Source organism: Hydractinia symbiolongicarpus, chromosome 3 (genome assembly GCF_029227915.1).
Source record: "Hydractinia symbiolongicarpus strain clone_291-10 chromosome 3, HSymV2.1, whole genome shotgun sequence".
Lineage (NCBI taxonomy): Eukaryota > Metazoa > Cnidaria > Hydrozoa > Anthoathecata > Hydractiniidae > Hydractinia > Hydractinia symbiolongicarpus.
The window spans coordinates 30,275,966-30,302,075 of record NC_079877.1 but is presented as its reverse complement, the minus strand read 5'-3'; the positions used below and the strand labels follow the sequence as shown (position 1 = coordinate 30,302,075).

Sequence of the window (26,110 nt, the reverse complement as noted above, 5' to 3'; positions counted from 1 at the left end):
AAAAACGTTTGTACGACGTACTTTTCAGACATGTATGATTAGTTGACAGGAGCGAGATTCGAACTCGCGCCACCGAAGTGACTGGTGCCTAAAACCAGCGCCTTAGACCGCTCGGCCATCCTGCCTACTTTTTAAGATATAAAGTCCCCGTCCCAAAAAAGTTCAAGTAAACCAAAAATGGCTTATGCTGACATTAGCAAGAAAGTTTTTGCTCTAACCAATTAACCTAAGACTCGAAATCCTAAGTCTGTCCGTTGACAAGTAAACTTTGACAAGTTCACATTGCGTGGGTGCAATAATGAAACGCCGAAAATTATACTCTTGTGGGTTAAATGTTAAAAATTATGCAATTATCAAGAAACTAGCCGATAAGGTCCGTGGAAAAATCCACTGAGGAATCATAAAAATTTTGATGAAGTCAGCAACCTATCCACTAAAAAAATTTAAAATTTTGTATATTGTCGAGAGCTTAAAGTGCTGATCAAGAAAATGTATATGATCATGTGCTGTTGATGAACGGTTAATGAGATTTAACAGTTTAAAAATTTTGCTGACGTCAGCATTAGCGCGTCAACACAAAATTTTTTTTTTAGAAATATTGTACACCCGTTGCCTTCATTGTATAGATTATGAAACGCTGATCAAGATAATGTATAGGATCATGTACTTTAAATAAAGGGTAGAAGAGATATTAGGTTTTGAAGGTTTTTTGATGACGTCATTAACCCGTCCATTCCGAAACGGATTGGGGGACCTAGGTTTGGGAAACTTACCTAAAATGGTCCCAGGTGGTTCCAAGTTACCCACGCGGTGAAAAATCATTGACGACACCTCCTTGTTTCCAAGTTATTTGGCCTTTATTAATTTATTATAACTTTTTGACGTTAAGGTAGTATTATTGACGTCGCGCCGTAACGTCGGAAAATTTAACATATTAGACATGCATTTTTTGGCGATATTAAAAGAATATGACGATATCAACTTTGCAAAAGTCACAGACAGACGGAACTGGCGTATTATTTTATAGATATGTTGAACATGACTGTAAGAACGTTTCATTCGGACTATCGCTCTTAACAAGCTGTAAAACGAAATCTCCTGTCGTTTTAAGGCTGTAGATCTCTGTTTCGAAAAATAAACGAGATTTTCTGCAAAAAATCAAGTGGTACAAGTGACATTTTTTCCCAATGCGTCAAATACTTGTTAATTATACTTTTTCTAAAATTTTCCTCTTTTTGGGGACGAAGTTTTTAAGCGTAATCAATATTCTCTGTCCGAGGACATTTCCGGTCATGCGATATAAGATGACAGGAGCGAGATTCAAACTCGCGCCACTGAAGTGACTGGTGCCTTAAACCAGCGCCTTAGACCGCTTGGCCATCCTGCCCGGTTTTTCAAATACATAATGTCGACGAGCGTGCAGAGAAAATAGTATTTACGCGTATTTAAGCACTAGATGACATGTAAAAATGACCGAAATGTATGAAAAATTCAAATAAGTAAGTGACGCAAAATAATACGTTGATACCCAACCAGCTCTGCACATTCCATTGCAAGTGCATTCGTCCCGTGACTTTTCATCAATTAAGAGAGTTTTGCCTGATTGTGGGCGGAATTACCTGCACAGTCAAGCAGTTTTAGCGATCCCGTCCTGCATGCAAGCGAAACTTGTGATACATCCTTTTTACACGTTCGCGCATTTTTCAAAATAGTTAAGCGGAAATAAAAACGTTTGTACGACGTACTTTTCAGACATGTATGATTAGTTGACAGGAGCGAGATTCGAACTCGCGCCACCGAAGTGACTGGTGCCTAAAACCAGCGCCTTAGACCGCTCGGCCATCCTGCCTACTTTTTAAGATATAAAGTCCCCGTCCCAAAAAAGTTCAAGTAAACCAAAAATGGCTTATGCTGACATTAGCAAGAAAGTTTTTGCTCTAACCAATTAACCTAAGACTCGAAATCCTAAGTCTGTCCGTTGACAAGTAAACTTTGACAAGTTCACATTGCGTGGGTGCAATAATGAAACGCCGAAAATTATACTCTTGTGGGTTAAATGTTAAAAATTATGCAATTATCAAGAAACTAGCCGATAAGGTCCGTGGAAAAATCCACTGAGGAATCATAAAAATTTTGATGAAGTCAGCAACCTATCCACTAAAAAAATTTAAAATTTTGTATATTGTCGAGAGCTTAAAGTGCTGATCAAGAAAATGTATATGATCATGTGCTGTTGATGAACGGTTAATGAGATTTAACAGTTTAAAAATTTTGCTGACGTCAGCATTAGCGCGTCAACACAAAATTTTTTTTTTAGAAATATTGTACACCCGTTGCCTTCATTGTATAGATTATGAAACGCTGATCAAGATAATGTATAGGATCATGTACTTTAAATAAAGGGTAGAAGAGATATTAGGTTTTGAAGGTTTTTTGATGACGTCATTAACCCGTCCATTCCGAAACGGATTGGGGGACCTAGGTTTGGGAAACTTACCTAAAATGGTCCCAGGTGGTTCCAAGTTACCCACGCGGTGAAAAATCATTGACGACACCTCCTTGTTTCCAAGTTATTTGGCCTTTATTAATTTATTATAACTTTTTGACGTTAAGGTAGTATTATTGACGTCGCGCCGTAACGTCGGAAAATTTAACATATTAGACATGCATTTTTTGGCGATATTAAAAGAATATGACGATATCAACTTTGCAAAAGTCACAGACAGACGGAACTGGCGTATTATTTTATAGATATGTTGAACATGACTGTAAGAACGTTTCATTCGGACTATCGCTCTTAACAAGCTGTAAAACGAAATCTCCTGTCGTTTTAAGGCTGTAGATCTCTGTTTCGAAAAATAAACGAGATTTTCTGCAAAAAATCAAGTGGTACAAGTGACATTTTTTCCCAATGCGTCAAATACTTGTTAATTATACTTTTTCTAAAATTTTCCTCTTTTTGGGGACGAAGTTTTTAAGCGTAATCAATATTCTCTGTCCGAGGACATTTCCGGTCATGCGATATAAGATGACAGGAGCGAGATTCAAACTCGCGCCACTGAAGTGACTGGTGCCTTAAACCAGCGCCTTAGACCGCTTGGCCATCCTGCCCGGTTTTTCAAATACATAATGTCGACGAGCGTGCAGAGAAAATAGTATTTACGCGTATTTAAGCACTAGATGACATGTAAAAATGACCGAAATGTATGAAAAATTCAAATAAGTAAGTGACGCAAAATAATACGTTGATACCCAACCAGCTCTGCACATTCCATTGCAAGTGCATTCGTCCCGTGACTTTTCATCAATTAAGAGAGTTTTGCCTGATTGTGGGCGGAATTACCTGCACAGTCAAGCAGTTTTAGCGATCCCGTCCTGCATGCAAGCGAAACTTGTGATACATCCTTTTTAAACGTTCGCGCATTTTTCTAGGCAAAATAGTTAAGCGGAAATAAAAATGTTTGCCTGACGTGCTTTTCAGACATGTATGATTAGTTGACAGGAACGAGATTCGAACTCGCGCCACCGAAGTGACTGGTGCCTAAAACTAGCGCCTTATACCGCTCGGCCATCCTGTCTGCTTTTTAAGATATAAAGTCCCCGTCCCAAAAAAGTTCAAGTAAACCAAAAATGGCTTATGCTGACATTAGCAGGAAGGTTTTTGCTCTAACCAATTAACCTAAGATCCGAAGTCCTAAGTCTGTCCGTTGACAAGTAAACTTTGACAAGTTCACATTGCGTGGGTACAATAATGAAACGCCAAAAATTATACTCTTGTGGGTTAAATGTTGAAAATTATGCAACTATCAAGAAATATGTTGAACATGACTGTAAGAACGTTTCATTCGGACAATCGCTCTTAACAAGCTGTAAATCCAAATCTCCTGTCGTTTAAACGCTTTAGATCTCTGTTTCGAAAAATAAACGAAATGTTCCGCAAAATCAAGTGGTACAAGTGACATTTTTCCCCAATGCGACAAAGACTTGTTAATTATTCTTTTTCTAAAATATGCGTCTGTCTGGGGACGAAGTTTTTAAGCGTAATCAATATTCTCTGTCCGAGGACATTTCCGGTCATGCGATATCAGATGACAGGAGCGAGATTCAAACTCGCGCCACCGAAGTGACTGGTGCCTTAAACCAGCGCCTTAGACCGCTCGGCCATCCTGCCCGGTTTTTCAAATACATAATGTCGACGAGCGTGCAGAGAAAATAGTATTTACGCGTATTTAAGCACTAGATGATATGTAAAACTGACAGAAATGTATGAAAAATTCAAATAAGTAAGTGACGCAAAATAATACGTTGATACCCAACCAGCTCTGCACATTCCATTGCAAGTGTATTCGTCCCGTGACTTTTCATCAATTTAGAGAGTTTTGCCTGATTGTGGGCGGAATTACCTGCACGGTCAAGCAGTTTTAGCGATCCCGTCCTGCATGCAAGCGAAACTTGTGATACATCCTTTTTAAACGTTCGCGCATTTTTCCAGGCAAAATAGTTAAGCGGAAATAAAAACGTTTGTCCGACGTACCTTTTCAGACATGTATGATTAGTTGACAGGAGCGAGATTCGAACTCGCGCAACCGAAGTGACTGGTGCCTAAAACCAGAGCCTTAGACCGCTCGGGCATCCTGCCTTCTTTTTAAGATATAAAATCCCCGTCCAAAAAAAGTTCAAGTAAACCAAAAATGGCTTATTCTGACATTAGCAGGAAGGTTTTTGCTCTAACCAATTAACCTAAGATCCGAAGTCCTAAGTCTGTCCCTTGACAAGTAAACTTTGAGAAGTTCACATTGCGTGGGTACAATAATGAAACGCCGAAAATTATACTCTTGTGAGTAAAATGTTAAAAATTATGCAATTATCAAGAAAAATTTTGAACATGACTGTAAAACCGTTTCATTCGGACAATCGCTCTTAACAAGCTGTAAATCCAAATCTCCTGTCGTTTAAACGCTTTAGATCTCTGTTTCGTAAAATAAACGAAATGCTCCGCAAAATCAAGTGGTACAAGTGCCATTTTTCCCCAATGCGAAGAAGACTTGTTAATTATACTTTTTTAAAATTTGCGTCTTTCTGGGGACGAAGTTTTTAAGCGCAATCAATATCCTCTGTCCGAGGACATTTCCGGACATGCGATATAAGATGACAGGAGCGAGATTCAAACTCGCGCAATCGAAGTGACTGGTGCCTTAAACCAGCGCCTTAGACCGCTCGGCCATCCTGCCCGGTTTTTCAAATACATAATGTCGACGAGCGTGCAGAGAAAATAGTATTTACGCGTATTTAAGCACTAGATGACATGTAAAAATGACAGAAATGTATGAAAAATTCAAATAAGTAAGTGACGCAAAATAATACGTTGATACCCAACCAGCTCTGCACATTCCATTGCAAGTGTATTCGTCCCGTGACTTTTCATCAATTTACAGAGTTTTGCCTGATTGTGGGCGGAATTACCTGCACAGTCAAGCAGTTTTAGCGATCCCGTCCTGCATGCAAGCGAAACTTGTGATACATCCTTTTTAAACGTTCGCGCATTTTTCCAGGCAAAATAGTTAAGCGGAAATAAAAACGTTTGTCCGACGTACCTTTTTAGACATGTATGATTAGTTGACAGGAGCGAGATTCGAACTCGCGCAACCGAAGTGACTGGTGCCTAAAACAAGCGCCTTAGACCGCTCGGCCATCCTGCGTACTTTTTAAGATATAAAGTCCCCTTCCCAAAAAAGTTCAAGTAAACCAAAAATGGCTTATTCTGACATTAGCAGGAAGGTTTTTGCTCTAACCAATTAACCTAAGATCCGAAGTCCTAAGTCTGTCCCTTGACAAGTAAACTTTGACAAGTTCACATTGCTTGGGTACAATAATGAAACGCCAAAAATTATACTCTTGTGAGCAAAATGTTAAAAATTATGCAATTATCAAGAAAAATGTTGAACATGACTGTAAGACCGTTTCATTCGGACAATCGCTCTTGACAAGCTGTAAATCCTAATCTCCTGTCGTTTAAACGCTTTAGATCTCTGTTTCGAAAAATAATCGAAATTTTCCGCAAAATCAAGTGGTACAAGTGACACTTTTCCCCAATGCGACAAAGACTTGTTGATTATACTTTTTTTAAATTTGCGCCTTTCTGGGGACGAAGTTTTTAAGCGTAATCAATATTCTCTGTCCGAGGACATTTCCGGTCATGCGATATAAGATGACAGGAGCGAGATTCAAACTCGCGCCACTGAAGTGACTGGTGCCTTAAACCAGCGCCTTAGACCGCTTGGCCATCCTGCCCGGTTTTTCAAATACATAATGTCGACGAGCGTGCAGAGAAAATAGTATTTACGCGTATTTAAGCACTAGATGACATGTAAAAATGACCGAAATGTATGAAAAATTCAAATAAGTAAGTGACGCAAAATAATACGTTGATACCCAACCAGCTCTGCACATTCCATTGCAAGTGCATTCGTCCCGTGACTTTTCATCAATTAAGAGAGTTTTGCCTGATTGTGGGCGGAATTACCTGCACAGTCAAGCAGTTTTAGCGATCCCGTCCTGTATTCAAGCGAAACTTGTGATACATCCTTTTTAAACGTTCGCGCATTTTTCTAGGCAAAATAGTTAAGCGGAAATAAAAATGTTTGCCTGACGTGCTTTTCAGACATGTATGATTAGTTGACAGGAACGAGATTCGAACTCGCGCCACCGAAGTGACTGGTGCCTAAAACTAGCGCCTTATACCGCTCGGCCATCCTGTCTGCTTTTTAAGATATAAAGTCCCCGTCCCAAAAAAGTTCAAGTAAACCAAAAATGGCTTATGCTGACATTAGCAGGAAGGTTTTTGCTCTAACCAATTAACCTAAGATCCGAAGTCCTAAGTCTGTCCGTTGACAAGTAAACTTTGACAAGTTCACATTGCGTGGGTACAATAATGAAACGCCAAAAATTATACTCTTGTGGGTTAAATGTTGAAAATTATGCAACTATCAAGAAATATGTTGAACATGACTGTAAGAACGTTTCATTCGGACAATCGCTCTTAACAAGCTGTAAATCCAAATCTCCTGTCGTTTAAACGCTTTAGATCTCTGTTTCGAAAAATAAACGAAATGTTCCGCAAAATCAAGTGGTACAAGTGACATTTTTCCCCAATGCGACAAAGACTTGTTAATTATTCTTTTTCTAAAATATGCGTCTGTCTGGGGACGAAGTTTTTAAGCGTAATCAATATTCTCTGTCCGAGGACATTTCCGGTCATGCGATATCAGATGACAGGAGCGAGATTCAAACTCGCGCCACCGAAGTGACTGGTGCCTTAAACCAGCGCCTTAGACCGCTCGGCCATCCTGCCCGGTTTTTCAAATACATAATGTCGACGAGCGTGCAGAGAAAATAGTATTTACGCGTATTTAAGCACTAGATGACATGTAAAACTGACAGAAATGTATGAAAAATTCAAATAAGTAAGTGACGCAAAATAATACGTTGATACCCAACCAGCTCTGCACATTCCATTGCAAGTGTATTCGTCCCGTGACTTTTCATCAATTTAGAGAGTTTTGCCTGATTGTGGGCGGAATTACCTGCACGGTCAAGCAGTTTTAGCAATCCCGTCCTGCATGCAAGCGAAACTTGTGATACATCCTTTTTAAACGTTCGCGCATTTTTCCAGGCAAAATAGTTAAGCGGAAATAAAAACGTTTGTCCGACGTACCTTTTCAGACATGTATGATTAGTTGACAGGAGCGAGATTCGAACTCGCGCAACCGAAGTGACTGGTGCCTAAAACCAGCGCCTTAGACCGCTCGGCCATCCTGCCTTATTTTTAAGATATAAAATCCCCGTCCCAAAAAAGTTCAATTAAACCAAAAATGGATTATTCTGACATTAGCAGGAAGGTTTTTGCTCTAACCAATTAACCTAAGATCCGAAGTCCTACGTCTGTCCCTTGAGAAGTAAGCTTTGACAAGTTCACATTGCGTGGGTACAATAATGAAACGCCGAAAATTATACTCTTGTGGGTTAAATGTTAAAAATTAAGCAATTATCAAGAAAAGTGTTGAACATGACTGTAAGAACGTTTCATTCGGACTATCGCTCTTAACAAGCTGTAAATCCAAATCTCCTGTCGTTTAAACGCTTTAGATCTCTGTTTTAAAAATAAACGAAATTTTTCGCAAAATCAAGTGGTACAAGTGACACTTTTCCCCAATGCGACAAAAGACTTGTTGATTATACTTTTTTTAAATTTGCGTCTTTCTGGGGACGAAGTTTTTAAGCGTAATCAATATTCTCTGTCCGAGGACATTTCCGGTCATGCGATAAAAGATGACAGGAGCGAGATTCGAACTCGCGCCACCGAAGTGACTGGTGCCTTAAACCAGCGCCTTAGACCGCTCGGCCATCCTGCCCGGTTTTTGAAATACATAATGTCGACGAGCGTGCAGAGAAAATAGTATTTACGCGTATTTAAGCACTAGATTACATGCAAAAATGACAGAAATGTATGAAAAATTCAAATAAGTAAGTGACGCAAAATAATACGTTGATACCCAACCAGCTCTGCACATTCCATTGCAAGTGTATTCGTCCCGTGACTTTTTATCTATTTAGAGAGTTTTGCCTGATTGTGGGCGGAAATACCTGCACAGTCAAGCAGTTTTAGCAATCCCGTCCTGCATGCAAGCGAAACTTGTGATACATCCTTTTTAAACGTTCGCGGATTTTTCTAGGCAAAATAGTTAGGCGGAAATAAAAACGTTTGTCCGACGTACTTTTCAGACATGTATGATTAGTTGGCAGGAGGGAGATTCGAACTCGCGACACCAAAGTGACTGGTGCCTAAAACCAGAGCCTTAGACCGCTCGGCCATCCTGCCTTCTTTTTAAGATATAAAATCCCCGTCCCAAAAAAGTTCAAGTAAACCAAAAATGGCTTATTCCGACATTAGCAGGAAGGTTTTTGCTCTAACCAATTAACCTAAGATCCGAAGTCTTAAGTCTGTCCCTTGACAAGTAAACTTTGACAAGTTCACATTGCGTGGGTACAATAATGAAACGCCGAAAATTATACTCTTGTGAGTAAAATGTTAAAAATTATGCAATTATCAAGAAAAATGTTGAACATGACTGTAAGAACGTTTTATTCGGACTATCGCTCTTAACAAGCTGTAAATCCAAATCTCCTGTCGTTTAAACGCTCTAGATTTCTGTTTCGAAAAATAAACGAAATTTTCCGTAAAATCAAGTGGTACAAGTGACACTTTTCCCCAATGCGACAAAGACTTGTTGATTATACTTTTTTTAAATTTGCGTCTTTCTGGGGACGAAGTTTTTAAGCGTAATCAATATTCTCTGTCCGAGGACATTTCCGGTCATGCGATAAAAGATGACAGGAGCGAGATTCGAACTCGCGCCACCGAAGTGACTGGTGCCTTAAATCAGCGCCTTAGACCGCTCGGCCATCCTGCCCGGTTTTTCAAATACATAATGTCGACGAGCGTGCAGAGAAAATAGTATTTACGCGTATTTAAGCACTAGATGACATGCAAAATTGACAGAAATGTATGAAAAATTCAAATAAGTAAGTGACGCAAAATAATACGTTGATACCCAACCAGCTCTGCACATTCCATTGCAAGTGTATTCGTCCCGTGACTTTTTATCTATTTAGAGAGTTTTGCCTGATTGTGGGTGGAAATACCTGCACAGTCAGGCAGTTTTAGCGATCCCGTCCTGCATGCAAGCGAAACTTGTAATACATCCTTTTTAAACGTTCGCGGATTTTTCTAGGCAAAATAGTTAAGCGGAAATAAAAACGTTTTTACGCGCTACCGAAGTGACTGGTGCCTATAACCAGCGCCTTAGACCGCTCGGCCATCCTGCCTACTTTTTTAGGTATAAAGTCCCCGTCCCAAAAAAGTTCAAGTAAACCAAAAATGGCTTATGCTGACATTAGCAGGAAGGTTTTTTTCTAACCAATTAACCTAAGATCCGAAGTCCTAAGTCTGTCCGTTGACAAGTAAACTTTGACAAGTTCACATTGCGTGGGTACAATAATGAAACGCCAAAAATTATACTCTTGTGGGTTAAATGCTAAAAATTATGCAATTATCAAGAAATATGTTGAACATGACTGTAAGAACGTTTCATTCGGACAATCACTCAGAGATAGGGAAATGCCGATGTTGGTGCAAATCCGTTAGCACTTTACCATTTTATGTAAAATCATGGATCATACCCGTTAAATCAACGATAGGAGAGTCCATAAAATCCGTTAGCACTTTACCATTTTACGTCAAATCATGGATCATACCCATTAAATCAACGACAGAAATTCTGTCCCCCACCCCACCCCAACCTCCCAATCCCCGCCGTGTCCCACCCCCCCACCCCTGACGTGTACCCCCATTACAGTGATAGGATTCAACTGTGTCTATAATGGCCCCTAGCGTACGTAGTAATACCATCTTACACAATTATGCGCTTATCATCATCCGCATTGAGTGCGAGTTTATTTGTTTTTACCGTGTGAATATCATGCTTAATGGATCGAAAGGTCAATTGGGTTCTGTAAACATTTACACCCTCGAACAGACACCTCTTGTAGTTATCAAAACCCAAGGTCTTCCTCACCGCACACCTCTTGACCCCCTTACACTTCTTATCCTCCCTACCACATAGCTGTTTGTAAGCGTAGGTCTTCGCTCTTAGGGCGACAAACTCCGTCATTACCTCGCCACCTAACTCGTCCTTCATCAGCCCAATGATCTTTTTATTCAAACCTAATGGTAGAGGTCTTCCATCTTTCTTATCTTACCCTGATGTGTCAAATCTCAAAGCTACATCGTCGGCGATATCTTGGTAAAAGTCGTCGGTTTTGATATGATAAACGAATGAATCTGTATCCATGTAGCAAAGCTTTACATCATTACCATATTTCGGTCTCATGTAATCATAGTGGAACTCATACATAACTATCTTGGACAAGTCGAGAATTGCCAGTCCCAGGTAGATTGGCTTATTCAGTTTGATCTTGATCTTGGACATCTCTATGCCCATCAGTGTTTCCGAGAACCACGTGCTACCCTTGAAGTTGGGCTTCATCACCAGCTTCTCATATTGTTCTTTCTTGGTAGCCAAACGTATATCCTTTTGCTTACGTTGGTTTTCCATAGTTTTACCAAAGACCGAATTATTCATCAGCTTGAAAAAATCTTTCTCGAAGTCATTCGTTGATTTTGTACGCAAATTGGTGTTAAAATCGATGTACGGTTTCAACCACGCACTCTGATCAAATCTCAAGACCCTATGAACCTTATCCAGAACAAGACCGTGATTCACAGCTTGAGCAAGCGCACGGATATGAATCACATAGTTCTTCTTGTCTGAAAGACACAGTGTCAGCTTCTCGACCCCATTGATAACCTTCCTCCTAGGCATGAAAGGAAGATCGTTATGAGAATCGTGAAGCTCCTGTGGATAGCTCACATCGACCTCAAGGATGTACCCCTCTTCACCGTTTTCCACATCTAATTGCGAAATCAGTTCAGGTGTGAAGTGCGAAAGTTTACCGGTGTCAACCCACTCAAACCCCCCAGTCGGCAGCTTCTGAATCATGGCCCAGCCGTGCAAATTATTTGCATCGAGGTACTGGAGATAGCTATCTATCTCCTTCCTCTCCGATATGTTGTACTTGTCCCCCATATACTTATTGTTGGCTTTGGCGTAGCGGTGGACAGCCTGACACAATCCACCCCTAATACCCCTCTCAATGAACAGGACCATCTCCATATCCGACAATAAATCTAGACTAACCTTGGTCTTTTTCAAACACGCCCTCCAGGCTAATCCCGGAGCAGTGTAAAAGTGAGCCGGGTCTAGATCGTAGTTTCTCAAGCATGTTTCCCTGAAGGTCTCAAACACATCACTCAGAAGCAGCACATCAGTCTTGAGATATATATCATGATAAACACCCATATTTTCAACTTTCATGTCTTTCTATACCTTTTGGGCATGCGCATAGTCAGCATCACTGATACCACTCATGTTCAACTTGCTATAAAAATCATCCTTCGACGGAAGCTTAGTTTCATTAAACCTATCGAATGAATCAACATATTCATATGGGTATACACCCTTTCTTCTCATTATGTTGAATTGCTCATCATCATTGAAGAATTTTCGAAGATTTTTACACTGATCATCAGAGAGATTGTTTACCAATTTATCCAGGCTACTAGCCATGAAACGAACCGAATCGATGAATCTTAATTTTATATTTTTGGCTTTAGTCTCTCTATTTTTGTCAATGTATTCACCAACCTTAACATCCGTCGAGAAAGAGATATATTTCTCTTTATTTTTAGCGATAACGCTCATATTTTCTTCCCCATGCTGCTTCGCAAGCTCTTTGATAAATAGATGTGCATCGTAGCCACTCAGATTATGAAAGACAACCGGAATATAATTAGGCACTTTGTATCGGATATTACATTCTCGATGGGCAGCCCCGCGAAACTTACCGGTGAAATGGCAGTGATCCCTAACCTTGATGTCATCCTTGTCATCAAATTCTTCCATGCAAATGTGGCACACACTGGCTCTCTTGAAACTGTCACGCTCATCCTCCGTCAGTGGATCCATTGCTTTCTGAGGAAACATGTTATATAACCTTTTAGCCTCAGAAATACATGATCTACAAAGCGCGGAACACAATCCTCACCGTGGTAAAGCTTCAGAGGGCCTGGCACTTCACCATGAGCATATTTACTATAACAACAGAATCCAGTGGGAACATGTTTACCAACTTTCTCGGTGGATGATCCGCATTTTCTCTCTTCTTCGGGCAACTCTTTTGTGAAAGCTTCGAAATCGGCATACATGATGAATGGAGCTTTGAGCTGAAACTTACCATCAGTGAAGGTTAAGGTGCTATCCTCCTCAGGGAGTTGAATCTTAGCAGCATCGTTATTCTTGCAATACTCAAAGTGCTCATCCCTTTTCTGTTCGCTTGGAAAACCAGAGAGACAATTCAAGCAATAATACTCCTTATGTTCATGCTTTGAGTTGGCCTTGCTCAGGACACCGCTCAAGTTCTTAACGGCCATGTAATGTCTCTTCTCCTCCTCATGTAACAAGAACAAAACAACCGTCTCCTTACGATCCAGATGCTTCGACTTGCGACACATGTAGATACCTTCCCCCTCATCCTTTGTCAAAACATGCACAGCGACATCGGGGTTCCTTCTCGCAAACAAATCTATTTTATTTTGCGCCATTGGGAAAGTTAGACCATCCCAATTATACTTATCATGCTTCTTAAGAATTGAGATACGCTCAGGATTACTTTTGATCAGATTTTGGTTAAGCGCGGCGATAATAGCCCATCTGAAACATTCATCATCATCTTCATTTTTAGGATTAATCACAGATCGCTTTCCACTGAAATTCTTAGGTAGCGGCAAATAAGAGCTACCTCTCGTTAATTTTAGCTTATGAAAGTCCACATGCATATGTAGGATCCTTTCGATTGTGAACCCGCTGGTGGGTAGCGCAGGGTTCTCAATCTGTTCGATTATCTTGTTACGCATCCGATCGAAAACATCAGAAATGTCATCGTGGGCGTGCAGCATCTCCATATAGCTATTGAATGCTTTATCGACATGTACGCACGGGGCATCAGACGAGCTGGTGTCCTCCCTTACCCACTTCACCCACAAGGTCGCCTGAGTCTTCAATGACTTCTTCTGCCCGAGCACGTCACTCATAAACCTCACTTCTCACCGTCAGGGTTTATCTTGAACCTTTTGTAGGAACCTACAAACGCTTCTTCAATAGGGGTATAGGGGTTTTCAACTTACTTTTTATTTGAGGTCTAGTTTTAGCCATTTCTTGCCGCTCAAACAAATCCATGTCCTGTTGGCTAGTACAGGATCTCGAGGGTCTCGGTGCTGGTACGGGTCTAGGCATCGGTATTGGTCTATTTGGTCTCGGCGCTGGTACTGGTCTGGTGGGTCTCGGCACGGGTACCGGTGCTGACACGGTAGTGGGTGTCAATAATTCAATTAGATCAGCCTTTCTGAGGCTTGAGTAGCCATGTAGGCCGCATTCTCAAGCGAGATCTCTTAATTCAGCAACTGTATTTCTCGAAGTCATGCCGGTTTGTGATATACGATCTATGGATCTCTAAGATAGTTTTTTTTATAATCGTGCAACTAAAAAAAGATTCATAACATTTGTTACTCGCGCGAGTAACAAAAAACAATCTAGGTGGCCCCGACCTTCACATTACAGTGATAGGATTCAATTTTTAGTTTGCAATCTGACCTCTCAATTATATTGTTTAATGACAAGATCGATGGATGCGCGACATATGGGGCACTTATCTCCCTCCGATTTCAATATAGATGCGCACAATAAACAGCAGCAAAAATGCCCGGTGGTCCCATGAACAATGGTCGCGTCCTTTCGTTGTGAATAACAAATTATACATTTTTCCGATTCATCCAAGGTATCAATTTCATAGTCTGGGATAGCCGGCTGATGCGGCTCAACATTATCCTCATCGATTGGATCCATGGGTATCGGTGCTGATCCATTTGGTCTCGGCACGGGTACCGGTGCTGACACGATGGCGGGTGTCAATAATTCGATCAGCTCGGCCTTTCTGAGCCTTGAGTAGCCATGTAGGCCGAGTTCTCTAGCGACTTTTCTTAATTGGGGAACCTTCCCCTGTCGGATGTAAAAAAAGTCTGAGTAGAAAAAGTCTGAGTAAGAAAGTGTAGCCATGCCGGTTTGTGATATACGATTTATGAATCTTTAAGATAGTTTTATAATCGTGAAACTAAAAAAGATTCATAACATTTGTTACGCGCGCGAGTAACAATCTAGGTCCAATCAACTTTTGGAAGATCTCTTTTCGTTATAACGTTTTTGACATCTTAGATATGCTTCTCTGTTGTTTACCCTCCAGTTGGAACAGTATCCATACCATTCTTGTTTGGTATCTAGGTCGATGGTGTAGGATGGATCCATATCATTCCTCCCAATCACCTCAATCAATTTAGTTTTATTCATTCCACAAATATACTTCACCCCACGGGATTTAGCCAATTCTTTCAACTCTTTGAGTTTCATTAATTTGTAGTCGGATACACCACCATTGGTGGTATCACAATGTAGATCCGTTTGACTTGTTATGTCGGACATTTTTATATATAATCAGTAAAAATACTTTTAAGCACTTTTATCGTGCTACATCATAACAAAAAGGAGATAAATAAAGGTGTGCATAAATAAAACATGTCAAACTCTAAACTTCAAGAGACTTACTATCAACCTCGAAATTTATGGAAAGGACAAAAGGCTGTTCAGAATTTAAGAGGATTCGGCTTCAGGCCAAAGGAGATTAAGAAGTGGCTATCAAAGCAAGCATTTTGGCAAGTACATTTACCCGCTCCAAAACATGTTGAAAGACCACATTATGAAGTTACCACCCCTAATGATTTACATCAATTCGATTTATTGTACATGCCCGGTGACATACTGTATGGTAATAAATATGAGTACATTTTGTCGGGAATCGATGCTGCCTCCAGATACAAAGTAGCCCGACCTTTGAGGAGTAAGAAAGCCAAAGAGGTTGCCGCTATGATTGAGGACATCTACAAGGCAGGACCATTAACTTATCCGAAAACTTTTCAATGTGATAACGGTTCAGAATTCAAAGCAGATGTATCAAAATTGTTGGAGAAGCATAAGGTTGAAATTAAAAGGGCGAATACAAAATATAAGCATACGCACACAGCATTTGTTGAGGCGTTGAACAAGATACTTGCGGAAAATTTATTCAAAATACAAGATGCCCAAGAACTGAATGATTCGGAAAAGGGATCATCTACATGGGTTAAGCATCTGTATAAACTGATTGATAGGCTAAACGATACAACGACGCAGATGATTGGTATGAAACCAAAAGATGCTATTATAATGAAAGAGGTGGCTTTGGTTAATCAAGAGAGTTATCCTTATGAAGTAGAATTACCTAAAGATGGCTTGTATAGATATTTACTGCAACCCGGTGAAGAGCATGATGATGGGCGGAGACGGGCAACCGATAGAATATGGTCGAAAAACACATATAGATTGCGTGAGGTAATAGCGCAACCCGGTAACCGTGTAATGTACTATATTCGTGACGGACCTAGACGAGCTTTTGTAAAAGAGGAATTGATGTTAATACCTGAAGATACAGAATTACCTCTTGATTATGTGCAAGATTGGTGAAAAAGGGGGACGATACATAAAAAGTATCTTTACCTGTTTCTGGTAAAGACGATTGTGCCGAGGATCGCGCAGGGCGGCCGGCAGGTAAGGCCGCTATGACTCAGTATTGGGGAAAAGGGACGATCGCGCCACATAATGTCATAAACCGCCTTACTTTCAAATATTAATTTTTCAAATAGCACATGAAATATGTGAGTGGTATACATGCACACATTACTAACTTTGTTCCTGATTTAACGTCTTTTTTAGACTTTGAACTTTCGCCAATAAACTTTTTTCAAACTGATTGCGTGTTTCACTCTCCATCTTTCTATCTGTTTTGTTCATCTTTTCCAGAGCTTCGTAGTATATACCACACAAAGTTTGAAATTCCATGTGGCTAATATTATCATCATTCAATGCTCGTGAGAAAGAGTTTTCAAACACAGCAATAGCAGATGTTACAACATCACATAATTTCATGACTTTGTTTAGTTTCTTTTGATATCTCTTAATCGATGCCGAGATAATGGTACAGGATATAGCTCCACCTATGGATGCACTGGAAAGTCCTATAGAAATGGGAATTCCAACAAGGGTAGCGCTGGTTGCTATCGTACCAATACCGGTGGAAATGGCTAAGGTTTCTGAGATGTAGAGTGAAATCGCTAATCGGTCTAGTGCTTTGTTGTATTTATACTCCTTGTCCCGGAATTTGTTTTGTAATTTTACCAACTCATCAAGTTGGGAATTAACTGTATTTGTGTTAAACTTGTCTTGCTCACTCGAATACTCGGGAGCGGTGGGTAACTTTGGATAAATCTTAAGATCGGCCATTTTAGGTTATTACAAAAAAAAACTATCCTCTAAATAATAAAAAAACCCGCCTTTCATGATTCTTTTGAGAATGTTTCACTCTCCATCTATTTTACTTATCTTTTCAAGAGCTTCATAGCATATACCATGCAAACATTGAAATTCCATGCGGCTAATATTATCAGACGGTTGCCGCGATAAAGTGCTTTCAAACACATCAATAGCAGATGTTACAACATGACATGATTTCATGACTTTGTTAAGTTTATTTCGATATCTCTTAATCAATGCTACGATAATGGCACGGAAAACGGAGCTGGATAGGCATATACCGGAAAGTCCTATAGAATTCCTAAATTTTCTAATAATGGTAGCGGTAGCTGCTATCGAACTGGTAACGGCTAAGGTTTCCGAGATTATGCGCGAAATCACTAATCGGTTTAGTGCTTTGTTGTATTTATACTCCTTGTCCCGGAATTTCTTTTGTAGTTTTACCAACTCGTCAAGTTGGGAATTAAGTGTGTTTGTTTTAAACGTGTTTTCCTCCCTCGAATACTCGGCCATTTTAGTTTATTACCTTATTAAAAAGAAAAAACTATCCTCTAAATAATAAAAAATGGCAGACATTGACCCTTTTGGAGACCATGGGAGACCGGATGAAGGTACCGATGAAACTTTACCACTCATACCCACTAGGGACCGTACGCGAGTACAAATACACACACCGGGTAAGGAAGAAACATCATTCGGAGGTCTCAGTCAGAATACTAGAGTTTTGCAGGAACTAGTTGAAGGGTTGTATGATAGATTATCTGAAGGATCCCTGTCAAAACCTGAGGTGCTACATACAGACCTTTTTGAAATTAAGGATGGTGAATTATACTACAGAGGTAAAAACGAACCTTTGACAAACAATGGAAGACTAAGGGCCACCGGTACTATATCAGATATATTAGGCAAGAGAAGGCTGCGTAATTTAGGTTTTGACATACCAAAAGGTGAGATTACAGCCCGACAGGCAGCTAAGCTAAACAAAATACAAGAAGAACTACCCTCATCATCTAAAATAGAAACAGCAAGTGATGTAGAATTAGAAGCTATATCTGGGGATGTGGTAAACAGTACGGAAGATTTAATTTCATTGGTCAAAAAACAATCTGTAGACCATGAAGCAACCCAGACCGGTGATCTATTTGAATATCCTATGCGTGAATTGCTAGGATTGGATAGATCATTGAGAAACATAAGAGGAATTCTTCAGGATGAAGTTGCAAAAAAGGTTCAGCTCGAACAGCATATTGACAGAGAAAAAAACAAGTTGGAAGAGATGAAAAACACACCAAATATGACCGAGGAACAACAAAATGAAGCGAAAGGTTGGAAGGTTTGCAAAATGAGTTGAAAGGTCGGCAAGAGATTATTGATATTCTCAAAGGTAAACTTAAAAGTCAAATAACAAGCATCAAGGAGACGATTACTAAACTCCTTGACAAAGATACAACATTGGGTGAGAAGATACGAACACTATTCCGTGAGCAGGGTATCACTGTTGTCAGTGTACTAACGGCATTTGGTATGGTTATCGGCCTTCTCGTAGAAACTTTGACGCCTGGGGGTGGGGGGTCATCCACCGGTAACGCACAAAATCATGAAAAGGGTTGTACAACCGAAGGTGGTGCAAAGGACCTCCGGTCCTGGATAAAAAACAAGTTGAATGCGTTGGGATCTCTCTTGGGAAGGTTGGCCGGGTTGGCGGCTGCAACCCTACCCGAAATAATGGGATCAATAGTATCGTGGATACTCAATAGAGCGAAAGAAGCGGTTGGTTGGTTGAGTCAAAATTTGTGGGCTTTGATAGTTGGAATCGGAGATCTGATATACACCTATTTCGTGACAAAGCGTTAGATCCTTGTATAGATTATATGTTACATGCATCATGTAACATAGAGTACCGGTAGTACTAGGAGTACTAGGAGTACTATCTTTCGAAATACCACACAGCACCACCGACACCGATCATACTTAGCGCGAGAAAGGCCAATTCCCTTTCATGTTGATCCTTACTAGGTGTATAAAAGTCGCTCAATACAGGTTCCCGCGGTAGATCCGTAAGAATTGATCTATCTCCAAACACTTTTTTATATTCACGCATTGCATCCTTTAGCTCTATGAATTTTCCTTCGGCCTTCTTTTCAAGTCTGAGCTGCTTATTGATAAAGTCTACTCTCTCTTGACTTTTACGTTGCCACAAAACCTGAGCTTTTTGCAGCTGTTCTATGGCTAGATCATGACGCTTTCTTTCCTTATCAATTCTGTCTTTTGATAAGCTTGAAAAAGAGATAGCTTGAGCCTGTAAAAGCCAAAGCATTGGCTAAGGCCCCTCCCAACATTATTGCAATTAAAGCCATGTTTAGATATTTATAGTTTCAGGTATAATCTTTTGCTTAATTAAGTGTTCCCTTGACATTTCACTAGCGGCGACGATGGCGACTAGCTTTCCGGTATCTTCCAAGTCAAACTTTTGAATTGAGGGTGGTGACATTTTTTACACCTTTTTTCCTAGCATTGAATAGCTTACAGCGAAAACGCAGACGACTGATGCTTTATATATATCGTTAATTATACTTTTCTTGTCCATGTTATTTCTATACTGTGAGATTATAATATCGCTATATTATCCCTTTATTCCATTTCAAGTTTACTTATTCTCACAGGTGTTTTGGATTTTTGTGGTGGGGTACCCTTCGGCCCAGTTATAGCAAATAGTACATTGTCTTTCTGTTTATACACAAAATAAGCAAATCCACCAATCAAACCGATGGCTATTATTCCCCCTATAGCGTAGTTCATAGGCTTTTCATTTGGGACGATGGTAGGTTCTGCCTCTTCGGCATTGTCTTTCTGAGTCGGCTGTGTCTGAGGCGTCGGCTGTGTTTGTGCCATGGCCGCTTTTTTTATATTCTTCCCGCATTTTACGGTTGTATTCCGCCAACCTCTTACCCGCTTCAACCTTTTTAGGGTTCTTCGTTGTCACCTGAATAGGAGTCTGAGTCTGTTCCTCTGACTTCTTTATTATCTGTTGTTTTTATATTATTATTTGCGTTTAAATTTCTTCCAGCGATGTAATGCCTACACGTAATGAGATCAACACTGAGTGGTGCTAACAATGAGCCGAATTTATGATATAAGTCACATGTGAATCTCTGAAGGGCAGAGTTTAAGAAGGGGTCATTTTCCAGGTCATTGCTCAATGCGCCTTGATTGTTTATTCCCAAGACTGTACAAGCTCCCATGGAATACATGTGAATGATTGATTGTCCCAAGGACTTTACCATTTGACCTGATAGTTTAGCTTCATATATACCAAATAGTTTCTTTACCTCATCATCTTTGAGCTTTTGAATTTGATCTTCCGTATACATTTTACCCAGGTATAGCTTGCTATTTCCGGTTAACACACACTCCAGCAATTTTTGTCTCTTACCATCCTCGGATGGAGGACCCGGAATAGCAGTTAAGTTATCAATTGCCGTTTCAGCCATTTTCAATAGCGATAGGTATTTTTTAACACAAAAAAAGCTAAGTACTACTAGTAGTACTACTAGTACTAGTAATACTATTATGAAACTGATATATTCTATCATTTTGTTAGATCTGTTATAATCTTCTTATATCTTCTTGTAGATTTCTAAAAATCTGCTGTAATTTGCTGTACAGTAGTCTTATAGGAGTCTTATAGGAGTCTTATAGGAGATTTCAAGAAATCTATAGGAGTCTTATAGGAGATTTCAAGAAATCTATAGGAGTCCTGTAGATCTGTTAGATTCTTCTTATACTTTTGTTACAAGAGTCTTGTAACAAAAAAACGTCAAATCTAGCAAATCACGTAAGTTCTTGGATGTTCCATTCTCATGACTAAATGTGTGTATTTGCCATCTTTTAGCCTTTCCTTAACCGTCTGTATCTCTGATCGTGATTCAATGACATCATTCTCTTCATGAATAGTTGCGAGATCTTGTCTGTCTTTTGGATACCACACATATAACATTTTAGCTTGCCTTCGCAAATTTTTTGGTATAGCGGTGTATGATTGTGTAAGTAGCCACATAGTGTGGTTTCGATGTCGTCCGCTAATGGCCAACTCTAGCAATGGCTGTCTCTTTTTGTCTAGTTTCTCATCTGCGATGATATTGTCGATCAGAAATAAGGTTTTGTATCCGGCACAGAAATCCGTCATCTTTCGAATCCATTCATATAAAATACCTCCCGGCTCAATTAGAATCACATATCTGTCGTTCCAAAACCATTTTCGGTCCCTATATGTTTTATTCCATCTTAATGTTGGGCATATAATCACGATTAAATCGAAGTGATCAAAGTATTCATTCTCTAATAATTTTACAACACGTTTGGATTTTCCGCATCCCGTAGGACCAACGAATAATGCTGTGTGGGGCTCTTTCATGTAAAGTGTGTTTTTCGCCATTCTATCTTAATAAAGTACATCCATAATTTCACCGTTTTGAATGTTTAGTTGAGCGTCCATGATTAGATATATATAGGCGTTTAAGGATCCTGCGGTTTCTGCTGTCTTTTCAATTTGTAGGGTGATTCCCTCACTTGCATTTTCAATCCGTCGACCGGTCCCATGCAGGGAGTTTTCACCTATGGTTCTGAAATCTAACCATAGAGCATATTTGTTAGTTAAGTAATCGGAGACTTTTACATCATGTAATTGCAGATGTTTTTTGATTTCGCTGGCATTGACATCCTTTGGTTTACCCTCGGCAAAATACTTACAAATTTCATTGTAATGTTCAAACGGCTGCATACCTTGAGCAAAAAGTTGGTTAGGCTTACCCTCTACTATGGCGGATACCTTTTTAATTTTCGGATTGTAGAACTTACCGGTATCTCGTTTGTAGGCTTGTTCGTCTTCAAACAAAACCAATATACCCTTCAAAGATTTACAAGGTGTATTGAATGACCAGTTCCACGTTGTGTCCGACTTATCCACTCTAATTTGTCTATGTCTCAAAAACCTATCGTATAAGTAAAGCCATGTTTTCGTATTCATTTAAAATGAATCTGGCTAAGGTTGGTTGTGTCACAATCTCATATTCGAGAGATATGTTAGTTATTTTGTATTTAGCGTCCGGTGCTGGTGCCGTGGCAGAACCGGAAGGTTTGGTTGGAGTTGATAATACAACCCTGTCATAATTATTGAATGTGATCTCATAAAATAACCTATTCCCTAATCCAGCTTGATAATATGGAATCGTGCTATCTAACATTTCAAAATCTAGTTGTATGGTGAACTTGTTTTTGTATGCATCAGCAATGGCTTTGTCTGAGACATCGGATGCGTCTTTATCCGAAGCGCTTACCCTCAATTTCATACAGTTTTTCGTACACCCATCATTGGATATGATGCCTTGTCTGATTGCATTTCTCTTTTCATACTTGGTTAGCCATAAATCTCTGTAGCATCCGAAAAGATCAAAGTCATCAATGCTCAAAATCTCCGTACCCTCAAACTTGATGGCCAACTTTTTTACAATCGCTCTTCCAATATTAGAGACCAATGTTCTTTTCGTGTCGGCTTTTGACTCGAGTTCAACGTCGAAACTTAGTTTTGAAGTACCTGGAACAATAACATCATCGCTACCTAAATTAGGAAACCTAATCAAAAGCAACTGGTTTTGATCAATGTCACTTGGATTGTGTGTCACAATTACTTTTTGGTGTGATCCTTTTACACCATGAGCAGTTCTAAGAGAACGTTCAGGATTTAACCTTTTTCCGTATTCCATGTTTGTTATTACTTTTATTTTATTTTTACTTTTATCTCAGTTAGCGTATACTTCATTAGACCTATGACCTTTTATTCAAACCTATTGTCTGCTGTCTCTCTTATGTGAAGGACAACTGTTGTTCCCAGACTATCTTTTACCAGATCTCCATTTTGATCGGTTATTTTCAAAGTAAGTGATTGAAGGAAACCATTCTTTAGTTTCTTATATTGTGGGTTTTTAGGCTCAATATGTGTAACATCACCATACTCAGATATATTATATGTGAGTATGGTGTTGCTATATCTACCATTTTTAAGATTTAATGTATTATCCAATTCATTCAGATTGAAATGTAGTTCTGTTATGTTGGTTAGCTTATTTGTTTTGATTACTCGAGGGTCTTTGATTAATGGTGTGGATGTGACATCACCCGCTAAAGATGCGTTCAACTCCCTGCCGGTGTATTTTCCTTTCGGTAGCAACTTTTTGTCTTTTCCAATGGTCACTTTTAGTGGGGCTGTGATTTCATATGTAACATTGTCCGAAATCATCTCCATGATCGCAACTTCTTTTGTACCATGTAGGTTGGTGATTGGGTGATACAAATAGATTGTCTTTTCGCTATTTACGTCATTTATTGTGATATACATTCTTATATTAGAGAGTGGAATTATTTAAATCAAAAAGAATGGATAGCATTTTCAAATACTACTCAAATGCGGCCTATAAGCTAAATGGAGGACTGGACCTTCAGATATTGGATGGGAAGGATCTATACAAACAGACCATTTTTGTCTCCGAAAATGGCTCTTTTCCTGCTGTCTTTCCTAATATTTTTACCAATTACGAACTGAATCAAAACGAATAACGTATAAAAATTTGGAATGAACAACCGTTTAAATTATGGCAAACCCAACTCAATTTTGCCACTTGGTGTGCTTCAAGTGCTTGTGGAGTCAGTTCCGAACACCTGAAAGAAGGTAGATCTATGATCAGATCGGTATATCGTTTTCAAGTCTATTATCACATTAGACGAATCATTAAGCGCTTGCAGACACCTCTACCTTTTGAAGATAGTTTTAATCAATATGACAATCCTTATTCAAACGAAGAATTTCTAAAAATATGTGGTGAATATGACGTTGATTCTAATCCTATGAAATACAGAGGTCAATACTTTTTCAGCTCATATCAAAAAAGACGTAAAAACTATCCAACTCCGGGCTTGAGTTATTTCACAGACGACTCCATGACACGATGGATTGTGGAAAAATCTAATGGCTTTAGAAAAACAGGCCTTGTAAGGATTTCGAGCAGTGTTAGGGCGTATGCTTATCTTGTTCTTAGTTCGCAAGCCTCAGCCCGTTCTTCTATCTTGGGTAATGATTCAAGCGCTTTGACGGCTCAAAGAGTTTTTATGAACAACCTTGAAGACATTGTTAACCGTAGAGTTGATATTCAGGAGGACATTAAACGTTATCAGGATACGTTAAACTACGCTTCAAGCAAGGTTGATTATTCGGTTGGACAAGGCATTTACATGTTACCTAGTGACATGAATCTCAAAATTAAAACAGGGGTGGTAGGTTACAACAACAAGATTTTAATATCGGATGAAGATCTGACGATTGGGATTAATCGAAAAGTCAATGTGATTGAAAAAACAGCTGAATCACATAAAAAGATTCCTGATAAACATATTACTGTGCCTATTCCTAATAAACACATTACCGATCAGCATATTACTGTGCCCTACCACAAAGATACTCCTGATGAAACTCCTACACACGAAGATGAGAAGATCGCTCTTGTGATGGCTATGACAACAGGTTATTTCATATGGTATTTGTTTAGATAAAGAATGACGTCAATTAAATGTCAATCAAACCAGAATAACAATAGAGAACAATGCATTCCTTACATACCAAATATCCTTATCAACGGCTACTTTCGTTTTGACTTTTTCTTATGTAAACAACTTTCTGGTATGTAAAATCCTATTGTTATAAGCGTTTGATTGACAGATGTTTTAATTATATAACAAAAACTGCTTGCGTGTTGTTATTTGAGAATTTATGTTTTATTATCATTGATAGCATTACTACGTACGCTTGGGGCCATTATAGACACAGTTGAATCCTATCACTGTAATGGGGGGACACGGCAGGGTTGGGGGGTGGAGGCCCAGGGGGGTGGGGGGGACACGGCGGGGATTGGGAGGGGGGGTGGGGTGGGGGGACAGAAATTCTTCTATCGTTGATTTAACGGATATGATCTATTCTTCTGACGTAAAATGGTAAAGTGCTAACGAATTTTATGGACTCTTCTATCGTTGATTTAACGGGTATGATCCATGATTTGACGTTGGTAAAGTGCTAACGGATTTGCACCAACATCGGCATTTCCCTATCTCTCGCTCTTAACAAGCTGTAAATCGAAATCTCCTGTCGTTTAAGCGCTTTAGATCTCTGTTTCAAAAAAAAACAAAATTTTCCGCAAAATCAAGTGGTACAAGTGACATTTTTCCCCAATACGACAAAAACTTATTAATTATACTTTTTCTAAAATTTGCGTCTTTCTGGGGACGAAGTTTTTAAGCGTAATCAATATTCTCTGTCCGAGGACATTTCCGGTCATGCGATATAAGATGACAGAAGCGAGATTCGAACTCGCGCCACAGAAGTGACTGGTGCCTTAAACCAGCGCCTTAGACCGCTCGGCCATTCTGCCCGGTTTTTCAAATACATAATGTCGACGAGCGTGCAGAGAAAATAGTATTTACGCGTATTTAAGCACTAGATAACATGTAAACATGACCGAAATGTATGAAAAATTCAAATAAGTAAGTGACGCAAAATAATACGTTGATACCCAACCAGCTCTGCACATTCCAATGCAAGTGCATTCGTCCCGTGACTTTTCATCAATTAAAAGAGTCTTGCCTGATTGTGGGCGGTATTACCTGCACAGTCAAGCAGTTTTAGCGATCCCGTCCTGCATGCAAGCGAAACTTGTGATACATCCTTTTTAAACGTTCGCTCATTTTTTTAGGCAAAATAGTTAAGCGAAAATAAAAATGTTTGTCCGACGTACTTTTCAGACAGGTATGATTAGTTGACAGGAGCGAGATTCGAACTCGCGCCACCAAAGTGACTGGTGCCTAAAACCAGCGCCTTAGACCGCTCGGCCATCCTGCCTACTTTTTAAGATATAAAGTCCCCGTCCAAAAAAAGT

General features: G+C 39.6%; 16 non-coding genes across 16 annotated transcripts; all 16 read right to left on the bottom strand.

The window, feature by feature from the left end:
• Window positions 1-43: 43 nt before the first annotated feature.
• On the bottom strand, window positions 44-125 carry Trnal-uag (transfer RNA leucine (anticodon UAG)). The gene has a single exon. It is a non-coding gene; the product is annotated as a tRNA-Leu (tRNA).
• A 1,180-nt stretch (window positions 126-1,305) lies between these two features.
• Window positions 1,306-1,387, bottom strand: Trnal-aag (transfer RNA leucine (anticodon AAG)). The gene has a single exon. It is a non-coding gene; the product is annotated as a tRNA-Leu (tRNA).
• A 380-nt stretch (window positions 1,388-1,767) lies between these two features.
• Trnal-uag (transfer RNA leucine (anticodon UAG)) lies at window positions 1,768-1,849 on the bottom strand. The gene has a single exon. It is a non-coding gene; the product is annotated as a tRNA-Leu (tRNA).
• A 1,180-nt stretch (window positions 1,850-3,029) lies between these two features.
• Window positions 3,030-3,111, bottom strand: Trnal-aag (transfer RNA leucine (anticodon AAG)). The gene has a single exon. It is a non-coding gene; the product is annotated as a tRNA-Leu (tRNA).
• A 385-nt stretch (window positions 3,112-3,496) lies between these two features.
• Window positions 3,497-3,578, bottom strand: Trnal-uag (transfer RNA leucine (anticodon UAG)). The gene has a single exon. It is a non-coding gene; the product is annotated as a tRNA-Leu (tRNA).
• Window positions 3,579-4,089: 511 nt separating this feature from the next.
• Window positions 4,090-4,171, bottom strand: Trnal-aag (transfer RNA leucine (anticodon AAG)). The gene has a single exon. It is a non-coding gene; the product is annotated as a tRNA-Leu (tRNA).
• A 978-nt stretch (window positions 4,172-5,149) lies between these two features.
• Window positions 5,150-5,231, bottom strand: Trnal-aag (transfer RNA leucine (anticodon AAG)). The gene has a single exon. It is a non-coding gene; the product is annotated as a tRNA-Leu (tRNA).
• Window positions 5,232-6,209: 978 nt separating this feature from the next.
• Window positions 6,210-6,291, bottom strand: Trnal-aag (transfer RNA leucine (anticodon AAG)). The gene has a single exon. It is a non-coding gene; the product is annotated as a tRNA-Leu (tRNA).
• A 385-nt stretch (window positions 6,292-6,676) lies between these two features.
• Window positions 6,677-6,758, bottom strand: Trnal-uag (transfer RNA leucine (anticodon UAG)). The gene has a single exon. It is a non-coding gene; the product is annotated as a tRNA-Leu (tRNA).
• Window positions 6,759-7,269: 511 nt separating this feature from the next.
• Trnal-aag (transfer RNA leucine (anticodon AAG)) lies at window positions 7,270-7,351 on the bottom strand. Its single transcript has one exon. It is a non-coding gene; the product is annotated as a tRNA-Leu (tRNA).
• A 386-nt stretch (window positions 7,352-7,737) lies between these two features.
• Trnal-uag (transfer RNA leucine (anticodon UAG)) lies at window positions 7,738-7,819 on the bottom strand. Its single transcript has one exon. It is a non-coding gene; the product is annotated as a tRNA-Leu (tRNA).
• A 510-nt stretch (window positions 7,820-8,329) lies between these two features.
• On the bottom strand, window positions 8,330-8,411 carry Trnal-aag (transfer RNA leucine (anticodon AAG)). The gene has a single exon. It is a non-coding gene; the product is annotated as a tRNA-Leu (tRNA).
• Window positions 8,412-8,796: 385 nt separating this feature from the next.
• On the bottom strand, window positions 8,797-8,878 carry Trnal-uag (transfer RNA leucine (anticodon UAG)). Its single transcript has one exon. It is a non-coding gene; the product is annotated as a tRNA-Leu (tRNA).
• A 510-nt stretch (window positions 8,879-9,388) lies between these two features.
• On the bottom strand, window positions 9,389-9,470 carry Trnal-aag (transfer RNA leucine (anticodon AAG)). The gene has a single exon. It is a non-coding gene; the product is annotated as a tRNA-Leu (tRNA).
• A 16,054-nt stretch (window positions 9,471-25,524) lies between these two features.
• On the bottom strand, window positions 25,525-25,606 carry Trnal-aag (transfer RNA leucine (anticodon AAG)). The gene has a single exon. It is a non-coding gene; the product is annotated as a tRNA-Leu (tRNA).
• Window positions 25,607-25,991: 385 nt separating this feature from the next.
• On the bottom strand, window positions 25,992-26,073 carry Trnal-uag (transfer RNA leucine (anticodon UAG)). Its single transcript has one exon. It is a non-coding gene; the product is annotated as a tRNA-Leu (tRNA).
• Between the last annotated feature and the right edge of the window lie 37 nt (window positions 26,074-26,110).